Consider the following 25,025-nt stretch of genomic DNA (forward strand, 5'->3'; position numbering starts at 1 on the left):
TTCTAAATTTTTTTTCCTAATTTTTGAAAAAATTCTACAAATCAAAGTCAAACTTCATCATTTGTAAGTAACTATGATAATTACTTCCCCTTGTTACATACAACCCAGTCCTTCTTGCTATCTAGTTTTTGTGCAATTAGTAGGTGTGATTATTCAAATCTTGTCATGCCAGCAATCATTATAATATGCTGCCAGCTTTGTTCAGAGAAAGGGAAAATTCTGAAAAAAAAATTATATAATTATCAACTACTGATGATAGGAAAAGGATACTACATAAAACAGTGTAACCAGTTTATTACTCATGCCTACTCAATAGCAAACAGCAGCCTCTAGCATTTAGAGCAACCTAAACTTATCAGGATATGGATTACATAAGGTGCTAAAATCACATCACAAGAATGCTGGCCAATGCAGACTAGCACACCCTGCAGTTGCCTCAGACTTAGCTGTGGAGGATTCCTATCATGAGAAGCCCATTCCAACTCACTGCACAGTTATACAACTGAAATGTAATCTGGTAACTGAGCAGGTTACCAGATTACATTTCTCTTGCTCCAAGACCCATTCCAAATGATCATTACATGATATAATGCATTATCCTGCTGAATATAAACATTATCAAATGATTAAGCTGCAAGCATAAACGAATGCATCCGCTAAACAACACTGTTCAAATGAGTTGTGGCATTTATATGTTATTTCAGAGAACCTAATGTGTAATAAGCATGAACCTATATGTTGCCATTCTGGTAATAATTCCACTGATTTCTGCTACTGTTGCCATACCCTTGCTATATCATGAGTATAAAACAACTGAAAAGGATTGGGCCGAATGATTTCCCTGCTCCTACTCTATAAGCTCTGGCAGTTCATTAAGGCCTTCTGATATTGGACTCCATTCACTAGATAATGGACTGCACATTGTGCTGCTCCTTTGTAGATGACTGTTGCACTGAACAAATTATGGTTGTCTGTTAGACTATACAATTTGCATATTCTTCCAATTGTTCGTCACATCAAAACACTTGTTATTTGCATTGTTCCTTGAGATAAAAAACTGGTGTTTCCTGCCTATGTACATATGCACATGTATCTGCTTTAAATTAAAACATTATCTGTTTTATATTAAAAAAAATTAAAAAAAAAAATATATATATATATATATTAGTCCTTAATGCAGCATGTAGTAACTGAATGAGAACTATATAATTCTACAGTTGGTGTTAATTTGTTTCTGATAGATGGTAGGCCTTACACCTTATAAAGGTACAGATACCATCATCAATTCCTGATGTGCACCCTATGAGGGTACTATGACGGTACTGAATTAATCTTATATTATTATTACTAGCTTTCTATTAACAATTTTCTTCAAAATTAACCTGTTATTTGTCAGGTCTTCATTTTGTTCTTCTAAGACACTACTAATTGAATCACTCCACTTGGATCATGGTTTCTAGGCCTTTTCCTACTATTCTTTTGGCATGAAACACTTGCTCTGCTAATCTTTCATCTCTTAACCTGTTTAAGCAACCATGCCACCCTAGATTAGCTCCTCACATCCTCTTGAATGCTAACACTGTCAAATTCCTCTAATATCTTCATTTTAATACGATTTGAAAATGATGATGCCATCTGTTCAATACCTTTTTTCTTCTCTCAGAAATCATTTCTATGGTCAAGTCATTGATTAGCTGGTTATATTTTCACCCTAACTCTAATAACCATTGGTTAAAATTGGTTTGAACAATGTCTTGTATACTGCTAGTTTAGCATTTTGGCAAATTTTTCTTATTACATATAAATCAACTGGGTCTCCCATTGTACCAAACTTCGTTTATATATGGAATTAAATATGGAATTATTATATAGTTCCATATTTAATTTACCAGCAGTTGTGTACCTAAACAGCTGAAAATGTTCTACAGATTCTCTGTTGAGAATGCAGTCATATTTTCTATTTTCACAGTTTTTGTCTTTTCATTGCTGACTTTCATAATAGATTTGTTACATTACTTATTCAGTTAGGGTTTTGAAAACCTGTAATAGGTTTATTTAAGAGTATAACCTCATTGGTATAAAGTAAAGAGCAGAGTTTAATATCTAATTTTGATATTAGGTTATATCGGTGTCCTTTATAATGTGCTCCACATAGGTGACGACATACACTGCTTGGAAAGAAGTCAACGGACACCATAGCGTGAGGCACAAACAACAATGGTGCCCACTTTACAGGGCATACTTTCCACAAGCGCACAATAGCGATCAATGGGAATTTCAGACCATTCTTCCTGTAGGAATGTAATGAGATCCTGGACTGTTGGACTGTTGTGGGGCAGACATCCCTTGACCTTACCCAATACTCCAATTCATCTCAAAGATGTTCAAAGATGTTGAGATCAGGGCTCTGTGGCAATGCACATGTCCACAAACCATGCAGTTACAGCAACAGCATTATGACACAATGCATTAAAAGTATGAAGCATTACATTGTCTAGAATGTTCAGATACGTCTCAGAGTTCAATGTTCCTGACACCACAAACAGATGACTATCTGCTCAGTAGAAGGTGTAGCATGATTTGTCACAACATAACACTGCTTTCCAAATTTCCACATCATGCTACATGCTTTTTGCACCACTGAATATGATGCTGCATGTTGGTTCAGTTAATGTGGAGTTGTATATTGTGGTCTTACGATGGAAACCCATAATGTGAGCCTCAGTTCTGAATGCTTTTGTGCAGATTCATGTTCCAGTTGATGCCATGAACTCTGCATTTAGCATGTCATCCCACAAATGCTGTTTTACATATTATCCTTCTTAGTACTCTATGGTCACATCTGGTGAGTGTGGTGGGTCATCCACTGCAGGTAGCACTCTCAGCTGACTCCCTGTACTTCTATCTCAGTATGGTATACCTAACTGACTTGGGATGGTCCAATTTATCAACAATTTGCTAAACAGATAGGCCTGCAACATGGCATCCTATCATAATGCCGCTTTTAAATTTCATCAGTTCCCTTCCTGCAGCCATTAGAGTCAGACACAATTGCACTGACTTTTAGTGTAACATTCCTCCAATTTATACCAGCTACAAACACGTGACATTACACGGTATGATACACCTTGCCCTCTTTCCAAGCAGTGTATTTACAGAGGAAATGGCATGCATTGTTTTATACCTGATTTTATCTACACTACACTATCTTTCCATTCTTTAATTCTACCTGCTAACATAAACTCACTATTGCTATATTGATCCATATAATCAAGGCCTAACTCTATGAGTCTTGATAGACTTGTGTTTCTTAGAAAGGACCTCCCATGATGAGTCTTTTGACTCCATGGAGGCCTGAATAATAATAATATATAACCTAGATAAGCTACAGCACAGGACCTCACATTATGCGGGCCCGCTTAAAAATTAGTTTAGAGACAACAACAACAGCCTTAAATCTGGCCCTGTATATAAATATGTCACATTTACACCACATAACTGTAGTGTTTGAAAGCCTTTACCTTATGCACTTTTGTTGGATCTGCAAAATTAATTTCTTTTTTTAATCTGACCATCACAAACGGTTGCAAGACCTATAGCATATTAGTGCTGTGTGTGTGTGGACAAAATACAGATCCATGTTTTATTCCCATGTTTTCTCAACTACTTGTTCAGAAATAAAAATCTAGTCCTGACAACTCCTCTTTGGTCTGAATCCAGCTCAAGCTTCTTGGCTGCTGTTCTTCAACAATTTTTCATTAATCTCTTTTTAAGTAATATTTGTATATTTGAGCATACAACCCATCTCTGAAAACTGCTTAACCAATTATTTTTAAAGTTTTCCCACATACTTTTCTTTTCAGTATGATATTCATATTTTTCCTACTAGAAACTGATCACTTCCTGTTTCAAATCCTCAATATATCCTCTGAACCAGTATGAACATATTAGCAATAGCAAATGAATGCAGTGAATACCTCCTCATTTCTAACATGTTCTCTTCATGTATACTTAGGCACATTTTATTTTAGAAGACTGTCAATAATACCTAGTCCATGTCATGAAGAGAAATCCTGCAGATGCCTACCATTGGTATTAGCTTTACACTTCTCTTCAAAATTTTCCAAGATATTTCTATGTCTGAGACACATTTTCTATATTGTTGTTTAGGCCTCCAAGAACTCATTTTCTTTACATCAGCTGTATTCGCTTATGAGTCAAAAAAATTCTTCATCTTCTCTAGTAGAACTTTAAGTGGTGCATAAGCACCAATAAGCTTCATTGTTCAAGTTCCCATTTTGGAATTTTCCTACATCTTCATGTTTGGTGTTAAACACAACAGTTTCTCCTTCCTTCACTTGATCACTCTTACCCAGATATAAGTTCTTATATTGTTATTTAGAAATATTTCACTTGTTTCAGCCTTTATCTTTGTAACACTACTTATGTCAATGTGGTATTTTTATTTCTTCTACTATCTCTTCCTCTTTTCCATTTATGTTTCAATGTTCTTAAATCACATTAAGTTTAGGTTGTCCAAGCAGCTGACCTATTACTGTGTGCCCTGGTTCCCTTAAAACAGTGGACTTTATGAATTTAAAAAACACACACAGCAGAGGAGTCAAATTTGTTGGCTTTAATTTCATTTCCGTCTAAAGTTAATTAACAAACCAATTTGAAAATTGACATGATTTTAATTTAAAAATACATGTGGGATCATTATCACGTGACACCTCCAGGAGTCCAAGGAGGACACTATGCCACACACATCTTGCCATCTCTCTATTACTTAATTCTCCTGCCATCACAACTACCATCAGCACTATCACCACTAACAACGGTATTTTTTTGTTTGTAAAGTGGATGTGTTCTGATGGCCGATTTGCTTATGTGGAAGAGATTTTTCAAAGACCTGAGGAAAACAGGGAGAAAACAAGAGCCCTTCACTAAAATCTGAATAAAGAGAATATGAGCAGAGGAAAGAAGTTTTCGCACGTCAACTGGTTGGTGAATGCAATGTATTACCTGAGTGTGATGAATGAAGAAATGAATGATTTTAATGGTCTGATGAGCATTGTACAGAACTGTAGGATCTTTCAAGATGAGTCTTGACACAACAGAGCTCTGATGATGATGAAAATATACAAGCCAAAAGAGGGCTTCTCAAGTGTACATTTAATTTTATAAATAAAAATGCCAATGCATTTCAATGGTTGTGCAAAAAAAACCAGCACTCAGCGATTAAAGGAATGAACTGTTTTATTGTTAAAAGACTTACATTTTCATTTGAAATCCTAACCTCAATTAATTCAATTTTCTTTATAAGATTCATTTCTATCTGCAGGGCTACCTAAAGTAAAAAATTGCTTTGGTAAATTGTTGCTTCGATTCATTGAGAAAGTTATCAGAAAACAATAAGAACATTTTACTTGATTGTAGATTACATTAATTACCATTTAATTGTCATTTTTTGAATTATCATTCAACAAACAAGCTGGTTACCAAAGAAATATAATATATATATATATATATATATATATATATATATATATTATTTATTTATTTATTTATTTTAATTTTATTTTTGTGGTAGAAACATCGCTCTTCAGGCTAATAGTGACCACAATAGTCTATAAATGTACAAGGAAGAATTGCATGTGACCGGCCACTCATAGAAAAACAAGAGGTTTCTGTGGATTCAGATCTCATCTTTGTGTGCATAATAATTCACTGAAACCGATTTTGACACTATACACAGTTTACAAATCTGCTGTTAAAACCCAGGGGGGATGACAGCAGCTTTCCTGATCCTATATTTTGATAAACTTTCTCAATGGATTTTTTTTATTATTATTTTGTACAGGAATTATCAAGCTAAAATCATTTGTTGTATTCTACACGCTGCAAAGTATATATAATTCAATAACTAAATTTATACTCAGTCTGTACTTGTCATGACAGTATCCTCGGTATGGAGCGGACAAGATCCCTTTTTACTCTGATGAAATGTGTCAATAATGATTTCTGTATTGATGTTACGGGATTGTTAAAAGTATTTAACAAAGTATTAAGGACATGACCATATCCTTAAAATGTAAACTTACATAACAGAAAGAATCAATGTAAATTGGTTCGAAACCTCAGACTGAGACGTCAAACTTCAGTAAAAAATAATTTTACAGATAATAATAACAGCACCATATTTACTAACACTTTTTTGGTAAACCCACCGAAATATGTTATCCATATACTTTCCCATTCACAGTTCAACATTTACAAATACTTTTTTTTTTTTTTAGTAGACATACCTAAAATATGTTATCCATATACCTTTTTGTTCAGCGTGTAACAATATCATCAGGAAACACCATACTTGCTTAAAACGGGAATAAGAAAACGAAGAACCGAACAGAAATACATATAATAGCTCATATGTCCAGGCAAATTCAATGCGTCATTAAAACAACATATACTACTGATACGTGCATGCATTTCGCTTCAGAAAGACAAAAGCATGAACTTGATATTTCTTTTTTGCGAAAGTGGAGTTCCTAAGATCATATGACAAGTTCTCATTCAAGCTTTTGCTATCACAATAATCAAAAACAAAAAGAAACAAAAAAAAAAAAAAAGATATACGACACATTAATAATTGCATATTATTTCACAGTCCAACGTACAGGCGATATTTTCTTGCAGATAAACATTACATGCACGTTTCGGATATTTTCTCTCGATCTCCATCAATTTCCTTGATGATCTAGGGACTCCATGGAGTTGCCATGTAATAATAATAATAATATACGGTCTCCTGTTTTTTTTTTTTAATCGCAAAATAGGCTTTTATAACTTAACAGCAAACCTCATCTGGGGTAGTAGCTTCTGATTTCTACGTTTTGTTTTGCATTTTGGTAGATTATTGGTTGCTGTTTTTAATTTACGGCATAACAACAAACGAAAAGTTGTAGCGAAGTGCTCTCCCTCGATGAGTCTTTAGACTCCTTAGAGGTGTCAGGAAATAATATCAAGTGATGTAATGAGGACAGGGTATTGTATCTGTAAACTGCATGTGGTCTGTGTGTGTGTGTGTGTGTGTGTGTGTGTGGTTACAGAATGTAAAACACGAGTTTCTGAAATTTGATAGGCAAGGGCGGATGCAAAGTATAGTTATACAATTACTATGCATATACTTGTACACCAACCTTAAAGAAGTTGGGAGATCTGGGAGTGGGAGGCAGTCATGAATCTGAAGTTTAGAGGTAACATTGCTCAAGTTGTGAAATATCAAATTAGATTATGGCAATGATAAGGCGATATTGACGTAGAAGGCCTAAATCAGGTCTCATATGAATTACTGTGTGCAGATTTGGTCACCTGGTATTCACGAAGATGAGGATATATATTGGATAGGGTACATAAAAAAATTCAATCAATAATGTTGGTTTCAATCTGTGGAATGTGGAGTATGAAGATAAACTGAGGGAGTGTCATTTGCAGAGCCTCGTGAATACTAAGAGAACGGGAAGATATGATTGAGGATTTGATGAGGGATTATCTAGTGACCAAGATAATAATTATTATTATCCTAAGACTCCTCTGGGAGGTCCATTGTCATACACACAGCTCATCATACTGTGCCTTCAACACAGCCAAATTCTCTGCAGACATCACTCTCAGGCAATGCATTCTGATAATTCAGAACTCTTCATGCAAAAAACCTACTTTACACTCCCTTGCTCACGTCCTCCTTATACAGCTTCCAGGGATGACCACTACTTCTCCCCTGACTCCAACCAAAAAAGAACATTGTATAGTTTGAAAAAAAAAAAAGGAAGGCATTATCATATTGAAAGCAGATAAGGGAAATTCAACAGTGATTTTAAATACATCAACCTACCGTGTCCTAGTCACAGACCCAATACTAAAGAACCACAATGATACCAACGATTTAATACATCACATGATGAACTGGTCTATAGACTTAAAACGAAGATCGAAATCCATGCATCCACTAGCACCAAGACTATATAGCGCTCCTAAGGTACACAAAAAAGGAATACCACTACGCCCGATTGTGGATGGAATCAGTTCGCCAACTTATCTGTTATCTAAGCACCTGGCAGGCCTCCTCAAAACCACACATCCATAATTCGGATACTAATATACGAAATTGGCAACATTTCGTTGAGGAACTGAACAACATTTCTATCTCCAATACGGATTTACTCGCCAGCCTGGATGTTACATCTCTATTCACTAACATCCCTGTGGAGGAAGTCATCAACATTTTAGGAAGTTTGTTCCCACAAGACATTACTTCTTTGTTCTGTCATTAACATCAAACTTTTTCTTATGAAATAAAACCATATATCAGCAATTGACTGGCCTTGCAATGGATTGCCCCCCCCCCTCTCCATCTTGTGCTGATCTCTTTATGGAGGATTCTGACGTGTAGCTCAGTGGATGTGGCGTTTGCCAACCACGGCGCTTGGCCGCACGAAGGAAGACTTGGTTTCGAGTCTAGTCGGCGACTAGAGGAAATTTTTCTAAGCCTTTTTTCGACCGGTTCCCGTGTTAGTCGATCTCTGGCACGGGCAAACAGGTTTTCCCTCCCGGAAACTCGGGTTTTTCGTCCTGTAAACTCAAGAAAATCGACTGTAGAACCCACATTATTTCAGACATTAAATATATTGTGTTAGAGTTAGGGACCACAAGATGGCGGCACATTTGAGCCGTCTCTCTTCACTGAGTACCGCTTAATTAGTGATAGCCTTGGGCCATCTATCTCTGATTGGTACCAGTGGAGATTGAACTGCCCACTCAGTCTCCAAAAGTTAGATAGGGCTAAATGGCCTCGCCTACTCCCCGTATACGGGAATAAAAAGGCGTTAGCTGATTTTTTTTTTTAATCTTAACTCAAACAGACCCTAAACTCACAGTATGGTGGAGATACGTGGACGATATCTTTATCGTTTGGAACCATACAAAAAAGGACCTCTTCGGCTTTCTTAACAAAATTAACTCTCTACACCACCCAATGAAATTCACTCTAGGAACTTGAAAAAAATAACCAATTATCATTTCTGGACACTTTAATTAAGTAGCTTCCGAATGGTGATATCAACCTCTCAGTTTACCGTAAACCTACCAATAGAGGACGTTATTTACATTTCACTTCCTGCCACCACATTTCACAGAAACTTAGTATTGTACACATGTTGAAGCAACTGTGCCTCTCTCCTTACAACAGACAACAAGACCTCCAGGAAGAACTATCCCTGATATCCACTAACCTTACCATGAATGGATTTCCTCGAAGACTCGTCCACAAGATATTTTTCTCTGAACCCCGACAAAGACAACAAGATAATGTACGTTATTTTACTACCATCGTCATTCCATACTTAGGGACAGTTTGCAATAAGATTGCTAGACTCCTTAGACCACATAAAATAAGAGTGGCCTTTAAACCCACAGAAACGATTAGACAATTCTTAAGATCTCCAAAAGATAGCCATCCTTTCTCCAAATATGCTGGAGATTATAACATACCCTGCTCGTGCGGCTTGGATTACATCGGCCAAACTTCAAGGAGTCTTGAAATTAGGCAAAAAGAACACATGGTGACGTCATAATAACAGAGAAGAAAAACCGCGGTTAGCTTTTCATTTCTCAAGAACGAACCATACCATAGAGTGGGATAGAAGCAGAATTCCTTACATGGAGGAGGTCTTCCGCTCCCGAATTTTTAAGGAGGCCACAACAGTTGCCCACTGTATACAAAACCTTAACAGGAACCAAGGACTAATCTTTCCCGCGATCTGGAAGACCCTTATCAGATCCTTCAACTAGCCAGAACTGAATTATAGTGCCAACTATAGAACGTTCCTAAATAACAACAAGTGATATCATCCATGCTCTATGAATATATTGTATGCGCTCTGTTCCTTGTTTAATATAATTGGAATCGGTTGATTATAGTTTGTAACAGTTTTTTACTTTTTAGTGCCTTACATCAGTTATGTACCTTGAAGATGCCAACAGCCTTAGTCGGTGAAACTAGTTGGTATAACTTAGTTGTTTATTATATGCACTTGATCAATATAATCCGTTTAAAAGTCATTCCAGAGCTTTTTGGTCAAGAAAATTAAACGTTTTTTTAACAAGATGTCATTTTGCTTCTTTACAAGGCCTTGATAAGACCTCACTTGGACTATTGTGTGCAGGTCTGGTCTCCTGGTTTCCGCTGTGATTCTGATATAGTGGGGATAGAGTGTAAAGAATAGGAGAGTGTTCAAAATGATATCAGGATTGTTGAATACTGATTATGAAGATAGATTGAAATTTGCAGACTGCAGACACCGGCAAACAGGAGAAAGAAAGGTGATGTGATTGAGACTTACAAACTTCTGAAAGGGTCATTCAAGATTTCAGATGATTGAATTTTTCAATATATGGAGAATGGGGAAAGGACAAGAGGGCATCCTTCGAAGCTGAGAATGAATGCCGCTAAGAACGGGGTGAAGGCTAGAATTTTCTCTCATAGGGTGGTGCGTGATTGGAATCGATTGCCATAAGATGTTGTGAGTGCAAGCAGTGTGAATGAAGCTAAGAATAACTATGATAACTGGTTCCCCATGTTATGGCAGGCTGCGTATCATAAGAGGCGATAAATGGAGACCCAGTCACTGGGGAGGGGTATAACTGAGTCCACTTCGAGGGTTGGGCGAAGGGCTAATCATCCCTCCCTGTAGAAATGATTTGATAATGAAAACTGCAAATCTGTATGAACAAATGCTTCTAGCGATAGACGTGACTTGAGAAACCCCAGAAGACGGTTTTCTGGCCTGTCTGAAGAGGCAGGAAGGACGAACTGGGTAGATGCAAGAGCAGCTGCCAGGAACACTGGTAGATGGAAAATCAACGTTGTGGGCTTATGTTCCAGTAGACATGGAAAGCATTGATGACGTTGATAACTGGTGCGTGTGGTATGTGACCTCCCTCAATAAGCCCCTGACTCCATGGAGGTCCCTCTTAATAATAATAATAATAATAATAATAATAATAATAATAATAATAATAATAATAATAAACTCAGGTGTATGAGAACGAGATATTAGAGCTGCTGCACAAATTGAATAAGAATACAGCAATAGGGACTGATGGGATATCAGCATGTGTGCTAAAAGAGTGTTCAGCTGAACTGGTTTTCCTTTGATGAGGCTGTTTAGTATGAGTGTCAGAACGGGGAAGATTCTGCAGGAAAGGAAAGAATGTATGGTAATTTCATTGCACAAGGGGGTGCAAAGACCGATATATCCAACTATCGACCAATTAATATCTAAGGAGTGGTGGTGAAAAATTTTGAAAAATTGGTTAGGGCTCGCATTTAGAAATGGGTTGACAAAAATCTCGACTTTCCAATGAGCAGCATGAGTTTACTAAGGTAAGGTTATGTTTTATGTTTTAGCAACTTTCTTGCATTCTGTAACAATGTTACCATTGAACTAGACAAAGTGGACGGATACACCATGATACTTTTGCAATTGCTAAGCCTTTTAACAGAATACAGCATGATAGATTATTGCATAAATTGAGAATATGGGTTTGGATTATAGAATTTTAAAGTGAATAAGAGGATGGATGACTAATAGATATCAAAAAGTGGTCTGTGGGGGATGTGAGTCTGCAAGATTTAAGGTAACTAGTGGTGTTCCACAAAGATCAGTGCTTGGTCCACTGTTATTCAATCTATACATTAATGATATTGGGAAGGATTTGATAAGCGACATACAGCTATTTGCTGATTCTGCAAAATTTGATAGGGTAATCAGGTATGCTGTTGATATGCAGTATTTCAGAATGATTTGAGTAGACCGGAATTGTAGGCATGCAAAAATAGATGTCATTTCAATTTCAGTAAATGCAGTGTCATTCATTTCAGTGTGATTACATATCCAATGTCTTATTATATTGGTAGGATTATGCATGATGAAACTGATGAGGCTAGAGATCTTGGAGTGTTAGTAGATAGAAAGTTGAAGTTCAGGGGCCATGTAACAAAGATTGCTAATACAACTTAAAAGATAATTGCAATGCTGAAACGAATGTTCACATGTGAAGATAAGGATGACATTTTGCCTCTTTACAAGGTCTTGATAAGACCTCATTGGACTATTGTGTGTCTGGTTTCATTGGTAGTGAAGATAGTGCAACGGAGAGTGTTAAAAATGATATGAGTATTATATCATTTTTAACACTAGTATTGATTTTTAACATTTTTAACATAGTATTGATTTCACTGGTTACATTGGTAGTGAAGATAGTGCAACGGAGAGTGTTAAAAATGATATCAGTATTATGGATTACTGATTATGAATACCGATTGAGAATTGTAGACTGCAGAATGCAGATACTAGAAATAGATGAAATCTATTTCTAGTATCTGCATATCATATCATATCACCCTGATATGACCCTCAGTCATATCAGGGTGATATGACTGAGGCTTTCAAACTTCTGAAAGTGCCATACAGGATTTCAATTGATGGAATTTTTCGAATTATAGAATGTGGGGAAAGGACAATAGGGCATCCTTGGACGCTGAGAATGAATGATACTCAGAAGGGGATGAGGGCTAGATTTTTCTCTCATAGAGTGGTGCGTGATTGGAATTGATTGCCATTGGATGTTGTGAGTGCAAGCAGTGTGAATGAATTCAAGAATAAGTATGATAGCCTGTGTGTGTAGTAAGTGGCCACCCTTGATGAGTACCTGAATCCCTGGAGGTCACTCTTAATAATAATAATAATAATTTTTTTTAAACATTTTATTATTTCTCAGATAAATTACATACATTATATGAAGACAATTATGCATAGCAAATACTTTCTCGTAGATAATTTTTTTAAATAATAATAACAATAACTGTTTACAACATATATTATTATAATATTCATAATGATGATTATTACAGATATTTCTTTGCAATTTTACACTCTATATATACAATATCAATGGATATAATCACTCCATATTGCATACTTTTGTTACAGTTATTACATACATTTGATTACATATGATACATTACTTACATTTGTTTTCATATGATACATTACTTATATTTGTTTACATATGATACTTACATTACATACTTTAGATTACATGTGATACATCTTGGATGAGAACTAATTTCTCTGCTTTCATCCTCGAAGCTTATATGTAAGCTTATCTGAGGATGACACCAGTTGGTTATTATTTATTTATTTATTATTTATTTTTTGCTGTGTTGGGAAGCTACGAAATCTATGATTGAGAAATTCGCGCGCGCGCACACTCTCTCTCTCTCTCTCACACACACACACACACACACACACACACACACACACACACACACACACACACACACACACACACACACACACACACACACACACACACACACACACACACACACACACACACACACACACACACACACACACACACACACACACACACACACACACACAAACTTGGAATGCATTGATGCGTCGCTGAACTGGAAGCCTGAACGAATATATTGTGTTTCATTAAGTTTGTATGGTATTTTTGGGTGCGTGTTTCTGGTTCATTGTATGTCCTTAGAACTCTTTTCAGGCTATTGTAGTTTTTAAGGTTTCTGTATTCAAAAGATAATTTGTTTATCATGTCTGGGATGTAGAAGTTTCGCGTGGCCTTTCGGTAGTGATTATTTAATTTATATTGATATTTAGTAGTCTAAGGTCTTGCTATATGGTATGTATTTCTGACTGGCCTGTAGTTGGCATCGAAATAATGTTTTAGCAAAGTTGCATAGTGACATAAATGTTTTGCTGTCAGTATTTTGTGTTCTGTCATTGCAATGTATATAAGGTCGTTATTTTCTCTTTGTTCCCAAAATATCAGGTTTATCATTTTGTACTGTAGCGACATTAATCTATTTAATTTGTAGGGTGCACAGAAAGCAAGGTTGTTATAGCGTATCTGAGTATATTTTGGCATAGTGCTTTGCATATTAGTTTTTTTTAGGCGGATGGGAACTATGTCTTTTAAGTTACTGTAGAGTTTGTCACTTATTGTTCGGAGTTTGTTGTGTAGATAGTTTATGTGACTATTTCAGTTCATATCTGCATCGAAGTAAATTCCAAGGTATCGTATTGTTTCAACCTGAGTGATTGTAGTGGTTTTGCTATTCTGTGTGTTTTTATGTTGGAATGTGGATGTTGGCTGGTTATATATTTGTTATCAACTGGTCGAATCAGTGGATGTCTGAATATCATTAATTTTGTCTTTTCTGAGTTTAGGTGTATGGAGTTTTTTGTGAGCCAGTCTATGATCAGATTTATGTCATGTTGCATATTTGTTTGGGCTATGCTTGCGTTATTGTGGATGGATATTATTGCGGTATCGTCTGCGTATTGGAATATCTTACCTTGGAGTGGTAGCTGATTAATATCGTGCGTGTAAATGTTGAATAGAGTTGGGGAGAGTACAGCTCCCTGTGGTACTCCACAGGTTACTGGTAGCTCTCTGCTTCGGTTTGACCCGATACGTGTGATATGCTCTCTATTTTGAAGTAGTTTGTAAACCACCTGTGAAGAGGACCGTCTATTCCAACATGCCTCAGCCTTTCTAACAAGGTTTGATGTGTAAGTGTATCGAATGCTTTAGTTAGATCAATAAAGACTACCATGGCAATTTTGTTTTTGTCTAAGGTGGAATTAATTACGTCTGTAAAGTCTTCCAAGAGAGATGTTGTTCTCTTATTATTTCTATTGTGTTTTGGGGATAATATGAAAGATCTGAGTGTATCCTGTGAGTTTCTTCAATATGATCCTCTCCATAATTTGATTGATAATTGGTAATGTTGCAATGTTGCTATGGGTCTGCGATTGCTAATTAAATTTCTTTTTCCATGTTTGTATATGGGTGTGATTATGGCGGTGTTTAGCATACTTGGTATCTGTCCTGTTTTCAATATTTTATTTATTAATTTTAGTAGGATTGGACTTAAACTAGTTGCATGTTGCTTTATATCTTTTGGTCTGATACCATCAATTCCTGGGCCTTTGTTTGGTTTGATTTGATGTATTGCAGAGAGAGAGAGAGAGAGAAGTTCTGCTTCTTTTATGGTTGGGAACCATAATATCTGTTTTGATTGTGGACCAAGTGGAGAGTCTCGTTTTGTGATTGAGGGAATATTTCTGTGGAGTTCTTGGATGGAGTCTGCAAAGTATTGGTTAAAGTCATTTGCTAGTTGTTGGATAGGTTTTGCGTCTTTCATTAAGCTGTGTTTTATGGTTTAGGAGGCGGTGGTGTTGGGAACAAAATCTAGCATCTCATTGATCAGATGCTAGGTTTGTTGCATGTTGTTTTTGTGCAGAGGTTAGTTTGTCTCTGTAGCAGCTTCTTTTTGCATTTCTGATTTGTGTTGTAAGACGATTCCTTGTTATCTTATATTCAGTTTTTAAAGCTGTGTTCTTTGGATATCGCTTTAATTCTTTCTATAAAGCGTCCTTTCTGTGTATTTCTAGGATTAAGTTTTGTGTTATCCAAGGATTTTGTGTTGTTTTTGAAAGAATTCTGACTTTCTTTATAGCTTTCTTATATATTTCCTGCAGTGTGAGTTTAATGTTGTTGTATAAGATATCTGCCGAATCTGATGCCAGGTGTTCCCAGTCTGTTTTTCTTATTTCGTGGTTGACTATTTCTTCGTCTATTATTGTTTTCTGTCTCTTTTCTTCCGTGGGACATTGCATAGATATTGTCTTGGTGTGCTGGTTTAGAGTGGTGAAGTAATGGTCTGCTACTTTGCACTTTATGACTGATGCAGTGCAACTGTTTAGTGGTGCTCGGACGTTTATATGATCTAGACAGAAGGCAGTGATAGTATTTCCGAATATTTCTTCTCTATTACATGATGTTATTGTTGGTATTAGATTATACATGGATAGCGTGTCTAGGTATTGTACAGTGTTGTTCTGGTTTTCGTTTGCAATATTTTTGTTTATGTCGCCAATTATCATTAGGTATTTGGTTGAGCATATTTCTTGGCTTAAAAGCCAGCAATTGAGTTCGTGCAAGAATTTTATCTTGTTTAGGTTTAGTGACCTGTAAATAGCATTTAGTATTATGGGATGCTGTTTATTGATGGTATTAGTGATTTCGAGGTAAAGGGTTTCAGCATGCTCAAACTAATAGGCTGTTTCTTTTGCAGTTAATTTTTGTTTGATAAATATTAATATTTCACCCCCCTCTTTTTGTTTGGCGGAATGATCTATGTTGTTGGAAGCCTGGAATTTGGAAAGCAGTAGCTTTGTCATTAGTTATGGATACTTCTGTAAGAATCAATATATCAATAATATCAGTGTAATTCCTAAGATAAGCCTGAAACAGTAACCAATGCTTTCGGATGCTTCTAATGTTAATATGCAAGTTGAGAGACCTCTCGCTTGTACTGTGTGTTGTTTCCATGCATTAAGCGATTCGAAAGTACAATAACTGATGTATTCTGGTGTAATTACATCTATCTGATGGTTCACATTCATTTTTGTTGTGTTGAGATCTTCTTATTGAACTAAGTTGGAGTCTTTTTTTCACTTTGGCAGCCTATCTATATCTTCCGAGCTTTTTATTTGTATAGACTTTGAAGTCTGTTACTTTCTCAAGAATATTTTACCTCTTTGATCCATAAAAATTGATACTTTTTTTCTGTTTTTTCTTTTCTTGCTTGGTTCAAAAGATTCTGATTGAAAGGTGTTATATACTCAGATAGAAAGATTGGCGTATTGTCTTGCGATGCATTTAAATCCTTAACTACTGTTTTTTTTTCAGTCTGCTGGCTTTTATGAGATTGTCTCTTGTAGCCTTGCTTGTCAGAGTAACTATGACTGGTGTGGGTCGTGGCGAGCCTTGTTTTTTGTTCTTCCTGGGAAACCGATTTATGGTCTGAATATCATTATGTTCTAGGGGTGTGTCAATTGCATGGCCTAATTTTAAAACTACGTCTCTGAGATTTTCTGTGGATTCGGTTTCTGGAAGACCGTTTATGACAATGTCTTCTTTATGTTGTTGTTGGTTTAAAACTTCGTATTGTAGTTTCAGGGAATTAAATTCTTGACTGAGTTCCAATGTGTATTTTATCAGTTTGTGCTGCCTGTCACTTAATGCGTTAATGCTGGTTTTAATGTCTTTTACAGTTTGTAAGACTTCTTCGTCTTTTGAATTATTAAATTTAACAAACTCTTCATATTCGCTAATTTTTTTGATTATTTGTTTATTCTGTTTATCAAATAGTTCTTGGACAAGATCTACCAAGCTTGCTTTTATATTTTCTAAACCTTTTTCTAGTAATAAATTTACGGAACTCAAATTATAAGACTCACCGGTATTTTTTTTTGTCTGTTCAGTTCATCGTCCGATTCTGCCTCTGGCATAATCAGTTGCATCGTGGGTGGCGGCGTTTCTGTGTTCTCTCTGCAGTATAGGCATTTCCATTCCTCTCGCTTGGCATTGGATTTGCGTGGCCATGTTGTTTCTGAGAATCTGGAACATGTAAAGTGAAGATTCCTAAGGCATACCCTTCAGGTTATATGACTTCCATCGGACGATAATTCCTTCAGGCACTTGTTGCACTTCATGGCTCACCTTTCTTCCCTTGGACAACTGTAAAGATGGCGACGTCCTTTGTTCTATGCTCGTTAGTGACCATGGTGAACTCTTCTCAATTTTCAGCACACTCAAAATTTGGGTTTCACTTGGCCGATTTCGATGAATTATATAGCACTGTCTTGCGTGACAAGAAGCGTTACTTTGTGACACTTTTATATTAACAACAGGAGTTTGAACCACATTAAAGTATAAAAACTGGACCAGCGATACAACCATACAACCGTTTGTATGCCTACACCCTCTGTGTAATAATAATAATAATAATAATAATATATTGGAGACAGATAATGGAAAGTAATAATAAAATAATAAATGATAAATCTGTGTAATAATAATAATAATAATAACAATAATATAAAAGAAAGATAAAAGAAAGATAACAGTGAAATAGATTGGATAAAGGTTGAAGAAGCATTAAGGAAGATTAAAGATGAATGGATGATTTGCCTGTTCAATTGATTAAAATTTCTAGTCATGGATTGGAATGCCCCTTTGATATCTTGAGACTGATATGAGAAAAGAAGATGATGCCTGATGATTGAACTAAGGCTATTATTGCACTAATATATAAATAAGGCTCAAAAGCACAATATGGATAAGCGAAGGAGAACAAGGACAAGGATAAAATTAGGAGAATAAAGATATGTAAAAAATAAATTAAGGTCTAAGTTTTAAGTTTTGAAATGGAAGACCAACTGTTGATTTTTATTTTGGAAAGAAAGGCCAACTGTTGATTTGATTTCTGCTCTAACGGACATAATGGAGAGGCCCTGAAAATTTGGAAGAAGCTAATTTATTGCATTTCCTGATATGGAAAAAGGCTTTTGATACAATGAAAAAGACTGCAAAGCTGTGCAACGTTTTGGCAGGAGAAAAGAATAAATAGTTGTAATCAAAAATATGTTAAATGGAACAACTGTGGGAGAATAAGTTTGGTAGTTAGGTGTGGTTTACGTTTAATAATTGATTGTGACATGGAACTCTTATTTTAATTGGCATTTTTTGTTGTGGGGATAAATAGTGTTCTAGATATGCGTCATGTCATGACCCCAAAGAAGGAATGGCTATTTGCCTGTGATTGGCAACTTGTGTACATTCAGAAATTCTAGAGAAGAACCTAGACAAATGAAACAGTGGGATACAGAATGTTGTGTTTCCAATTAATATCAAGGAGTGCAAATGCATTTTTCAAAGTATTGAAAAATGCATTTATGTGATAACGTCAAATAATTAGGATGTGTATTTTCTAGTGGTGGATATTTACGAAATAGATAAAGTGATATCAAGGAGGATTTCACTAGGATAAATGATTTTTAAACAGTGTAGGTAGCTTATTTGGAACAGTGAAGTTTCACCATAGTGTGTGTTTTGGTGAAATGCTTTGAACATACACATTTCTATGAAGTGGATATCTATTGTTACCGAAAATAGATGAGTAATTTGGTTACAAGTCTTGAATTAAGGAGAATTATAATTATTTAATGAATGAATCTTACTGCATACGTAATAATGAAATGCACTATGGCTGAATTTATCTGCCTTTCTTCCCTTTTCTAGTTTAGTTTAGAAAAATTAATATCATACAATTATTCATTTTGGACATGTGTATGTACAGAATACCTCCTAACAGGTCTCTTCAAATTCTCTAAATAACATATTTTCAGTTTTTGTGCAAGCATACAACAAACAGTATATTCTACATAAATATACAAACTATATAACTCAGGATTATTTTTATATAATCATAATTTTTTATTATCATATAGAGTATTTACATATACACAATTAAAATTATTATTACATTTCCTGTTCAGTACGAAAATTCAGTACATAGTAACAAGGTGATCAAATTAAAGTGTCCCTGTTTAAGGAATTGCGGAACGTCATCCAAATTGCGGAGCGTGTTCCAAATGGTGTGAAACTTTGTAGGATTACATTGTGCGTCATGGGGAAGCGATATCTAAGAAAAACGTATTTCCATGATGATTATGACGAATAAAGCGCCACCACGGACAGTCTAATCATCAAATGCATGTATCTGCATATCACACAATTCTGCATTTGCCAGAAGTTTAAAAAGATGGGCAAGGGATTTTGTCTTCATTCTCGTCGATAATACCATCCACAGTGATGGCACTACCCTTCCGACAACATGCTTTGTTTGTGAAACTGTACTATTATATTGCTGTTTCTGCACTTCCCGAATTTCGTCGTCTGAGCAAATGTTGACGAGATCCACTAATTTCATATGCTCTGCGACGGATGGTTAGCTGTTTTGAAGAAACCAGATCGTTTGGAGTTAGACCTGGCAGAGGTCGCAGGCCAGTTAGTTCTCAACAAGTGAATGAAGTTGCTACAGTCATTGTGAGCAGGTCATGGAAAACAGCGTTAGTTCCTGCAGTAAACGTGCTGTATCAAGACACATGGATGTGCCTTACACATCTGTCTGGAAAATTCTATGGAAGATTCTGCATTTCTGCCTGACACAGGAGAACTCCTGATGATTTTGTTGGGAGATGAGGCTCACTTTCACCTGAACAAATCTGCAAATATCCACAATTGCCGGGTATGCACTACACAAAACTCGCATGCAATCCAACAAATTTCCTTGTATTCACTCCAGGCAATTGTCTGCTGTGGGTTTACAGCATCATTTATAATTGGACCATTCTTTGCTGAAATTCGCCAGTCAGGTCCTGTCACGTCACTTACTGCAGAGAAGTATCGCGATATGATGAACGATTTTGTTGTGCCACATCACAACAGCACCTGTACATGGATTGAGTCATTTTCATACAGGATGGGACACGTCAACATCGGTCGATCAGTACAGAACCTTCGAGAACATTTAACTGAAGTCAGCGTGAACAGCAGTGCGTTTCCCACTGCATGGTCGTCTTGACCACGTGATCTGACCCCCCCCCCCCGTGAGGTCTGTCTCTTGGAATTTCTCAAAGACAGGGTTTATCGGTGTCATCCTGATAACTTTCCAACACTGAAAGACAGTAACGCAGCATGTGCGCAACAGCAGTCCTGATCAGCCGTTGATCATACTGTACATCCTTTGCACAGTATGATCAACAGCTGATCAGGACTGCTGATCAGCGTTTTATGGCATAATTTATGGCATACCAAGAAGGGCAGCAGATTGAATAGTACAGTCAGTAAATGCATTATGGAAGTGAATAAACGTGTTATTTATGCCTGAGCCACTTGTCTCCTTCTTATACATGCAGAAAAAATTACTATATCTACATTCGGTACATAATCCAGCGTCCATCGGTGGTGAATTTTGAAACTACTATTTTTTTCTTTTTTTCTCAGATATCGTTTGCGCATAACGCACAATGTATTTCTGCAACATGTAGCATCATTTGAATCACTGAGTGGCGCTAATATGGCCTTAAGCAGGTATCCTTTAATTTTGATCACCTTGTACATTAATATCTAAAACAAAAAACAGTAATGCCTTTTATTCCCTTATAGGAGTAGGGGAAGCCGTTTATCCCTATCTAACTTTTGAAAACTGAGTGAGCAGTTCCATCTTCACTGGTAGCCAATCAGAGATAGTTGGCCCAAGGCTAACATCAATTTAAGCGGCCCGAAATCGAAGTAATGGCGGACGGCGGCCATAATTAATTGTGATTGAGACGGAATAGTCGTGAATTGTGATTAGTAGTGGAAGAAGTGATGAAAGATATAAAACTATGAATTCGCAAACAAGTAGCAGTAGTATATATATGTAAAGTTTTTTGCTAAGTACTATTATTCAGAAATCTTTAAGTGCAAATTTTCGCTTCCTGTGCTGGTAGATCGATTAGATCTACGGGATATATGCTGGTAGATCGATTTCATCTATGGGATATTTATATTGGGTTCTAGTACCCACTTCTCAAATTTTATTCTAAAAAGATTATTACCTCCTATCAAACATAACAAAACCTCTAAATTAAACCATATTCGAGGAGGTATACAGAGAATTTATAAGATTAGGAAAATTTTGTTAAAGATGCCAAGCTATTTTAAATCTGGTTTTACTCCATTTTCCAAGTAAGCAAACCGACAAATAAATCAAGTTGGCGGCTGCACGTATTGCAAGTCTAGGTGACCTGCAAAGTAGTGCAAGTCTAGGCAACTTGTGGTAAAGGTGGAATATGCTCTGATCACTATTCTTAATATTTACCCTTAATGCAAAGCCCATCTCCTTGAGGAGATGTATGATGCTTTGCATTAAAGGCAAGGGGCTACTACCAAGACTGGTTTCGACCTTTATTGAGGTCTCATCGGTAGGAGCCAGGCTCAGAAATACCAAGGTTTATTGAGCGACAACTGGCCAGGGAAAGTAAAGCTGTTTGATACATTCCGCCCGCCCCCAACAGTCACAGAAGACAGAATGGATGATTTAAATGACGGAAGTATGCTGACTCAACCAGAATTAGGACACACTCCACAAATCTAGAGGATGCTACATCCCTAGATAGCACTCAGCAGTTTTCGGAAACCAATACAAAATTCCAAATAGTCAAAAAGAAAAGGAAAATCTCCTCTACTGCAGATTCACCCAAAACAGATAGAACCAGATAGTGAACCTAAAGAAAGGGTACCCCCAGTCGTCCTAAGGGCCAAAGAGCATTGGACATTCGTTACATCCGCACTGAAATCTTCAGATATCACCTTGACGATATCGTCGATATCTAACAAAGAAGGAATACGTATACAGCAAAAAACGTCGTCAGACTACAGAAAAATAACCTAAATTCTAGACAACAACAACCTGCCATACCACACATTTGCAGTGAGAAGAATCTAAAAGTGGTATTAACAGTGGTAACTGAAACAATACAGATAGGCGAAGTCACAGCAGATCTCCAATTTAAGGGTTTTAGCCCAATTAAAGTCAGCCTAATGCGGAGAGCTGATAAAACAACCTACCCTCTAATTATAGTGGAAATAAGTAAAGACCAAAATCATATATACAATCTTTAGACCATCTGTGATCTAATCATAAAAGTTGAATCATTAAAGCATAAATCAACTACAACGCAATATCATAGATGCCAAAAATTTGGGCACACACAACGATATTGCAAGGCTGAATTTCGTTGCGTGAAATGTGGTGGCAAACACGCAACAAATGAATGCCAAAAACCCTGCAGACATCCAGCAAAGTGTGCAAAATACGGAGGCCCACACCCTGCAAACTAAGGGCTGCAGAGTAAAACCGAAAGACACAACTCAAAACCAGCAAACCTACACAAGAACGCACATCCTCCCATCAAAACACAATCTCCACAATGGATGGAAGATCGTATGCTGAAGTTACAAGATGAACCTTCCTAAAATACCCAAAACCAAACCAGTCACAGTAAACCAACAAACCTATCCTACTGAACATAACAAGTTACATACGTGAAATGCTTGCTGAACTCCGACAAACCAACTCAACTCAAGAAGCCAAGGATATCATCTTAAGGCACGCACAGTCACTCCGTGTTGAAATGCTTAATGGATAGGGCAAAAGAAATCCAAAATCACTATATATTGTTAGCTGGAATTCCAACGGTCTATCAAACAAATTACAAGAGCTCAGGAGTTTACAGCAGAAACAAAAGCAGACATCATCCTCATAAATGAGTGCAACTTTGTCCAAGTGACAAGATCAGAATTAACAGATATATCACTTACCGTACAGACAGATCCTATGCCAGAGATGGAGGCACCGCCATCTTTCTGAAAAAAACAAAACATAATTCAATAGCCAAACCCCAAACAGAACACATGGAAACTACAGGAATAGAAATACATATGGAAGACACAAGCAGCATCAGGATATATGCAGCCTACAACCCCCAAAATAAAAATAAAAAACAACCTCATTGAATCTGACTTAGATATGATATTAAATACAGGCAGAGAAGTGATCATAGCTGGAGATTTTAATGCCAAACATTCAATCTGGAATAGCAGAAACTGAAATATCAACGAAAGAATACTCGACTCTTATACCACTTCACGAAATATAACAGTGATAGGACCCAGTGAACCCACACATTAAGGAACAACCAACCGTCCTGATGTATTAGATATAGCTATATTAAAAAACATAGCGCACAGCTATCAAATACAAGCACTCAACGACTGAAGTTCTAATCAAAATCCCATATTAAAACTAGGCACCATACAAGATTTAACGGGAAACATCACCACATTTATAAATTGGAAACAACTTCCCTCAGCCTTCCAGGAAAATATTGGCCCAATACCGCATATAACATCAACCGAAGATATAGAAAAAGCAGTGAAAACACTTGAAAAACAACTACTGACAGCGATAACACAGGTAACAAATATAACCAAATATACACCATCAAATAAACTCCCAGAGGATATAAAACATATTATCCAAAGAAGAACAGATTAAGAAGACAATATCAGAGAACAGTGGACCCAGCAGATAAACAGATAAACAGTGGACCCCTGCTGTGTGGCTGTTTGGAGGGGCCCTTATATTTATATGATCAATGCAGGTTGAGGTTGTTGTGTTTCCGACTATCTCTTCTCGTGTATACGACTATATGGATGGGGTTATGTTATATGCCGATAATAGGTCTAGGTATTGTTTTGTGTTGTTATTTATGTTACTAATGTTTATATTAATGTCTCCTATTATTATCAAGTATTTTGAGGTGCCTACTTTCGTGGCTGAAAGCCATCTGTTCAGTTCTTCTAGGAATTTTGTGGTGCTTAAGTTGGGTGGTCTGTATATTGCGTTTAATATCAGGGAGTTTTCTTGTTTGATGTTTTTAATTTCGATGCATATGTTTTCTTCGTATTCTAATTTATAGTTTATTTCTGTTACTTCTAGTTTATGTTTGGTAAATATTATTATACCTCCGCCTCGTTTTGTTTGTCTGCAGTGTTTGTGTTGTTGGAAGTGTGGCATTTGGTAGGAGGATGCCTCTTCGTTTGTCGTAGATACTTCAGTCAGTATTAAAATGTCTATTTCGTCTATATCTTCCTTCAAATAAGCTTGCAGGGTCAGCCAGTATTTTTGAATGCTTCTGATGTTGATGTGGAGAATAGATAGTCCTTTTTTGGGGATTGTCAGTTGTTTCCATTCTGATATTGATTTCAGAATGTGGCAATTATCATGTTCCGGAGTGATTATGTCTGCTTGATGGTGTGCATTCATGTTGGTTGGGGTGCTGGTCCTTCTTTACGAGTTGTCAATATTCTTTTCAATGTGACAGCCTGTTGAGGTCTTCTACGGATTTTATTTCGATTGGTTTTGAGTCTTGTGTCTTTCTAAGGAATATTTTGCTGTCTCTTATCCA

General features: G+C 36.5%; 2 protein-coding genes across 2 annotated transcripts in view; both read right to left on the reverse strand.

Annotated features, from left to right (window-relative positions):
* The window catches only part of LOC150100864 (F-box/LRR-repeat protein 12-like), a 43,920-nt gene extending 38,556 nt beyond the window's left edge, over positions 1-5,364 (reverse strand). The window contains exon 1 of the mRNA XM_090401924.1: positions 5,279-5,364. The gene's annotated coding sequence lies outside the window, so the exon portion shown is untranslated. The remainder of the gene's footprint in view (positions 1-5,278) is intronic.
* The window catches only part of LOC150100863 (N-acetylgalactosamine-6-sulfatase-like), a 355,136-nt gene extending 348,679 nt beyond the window's left edge, over positions 1-6,457 (reverse strand). The window contains exon 1 of the mRNA XM_090401082.1: positions 6,309-6,457. The gene's annotated coding sequence lies outside the window, so the exon portion shown is untranslated. The remainder of the gene's footprint in view (positions 1-6,308) is intronic.
* Between the last annotated feature and the right edge of the window lie 18,568 nt (positions 6,458-25,025).

The sequence above is a fragment of the Typopeltis vanoorti genome, chromosome 12 (genome assembly GCF_054136105.1).
Source record: "Typopeltis vanoorti isolate ZY-2024b chromosome 12, IOZ_Tvanoo_1.0, whole genome shotgun sequence".
NCBI classification, from domain to species: domain Eukaryota; kingdom Metazoa; phylum Arthropoda; class Arachnida; order Uropygi; family Thelyphonidae; genus Typopeltis; species Typopeltis vanoorti.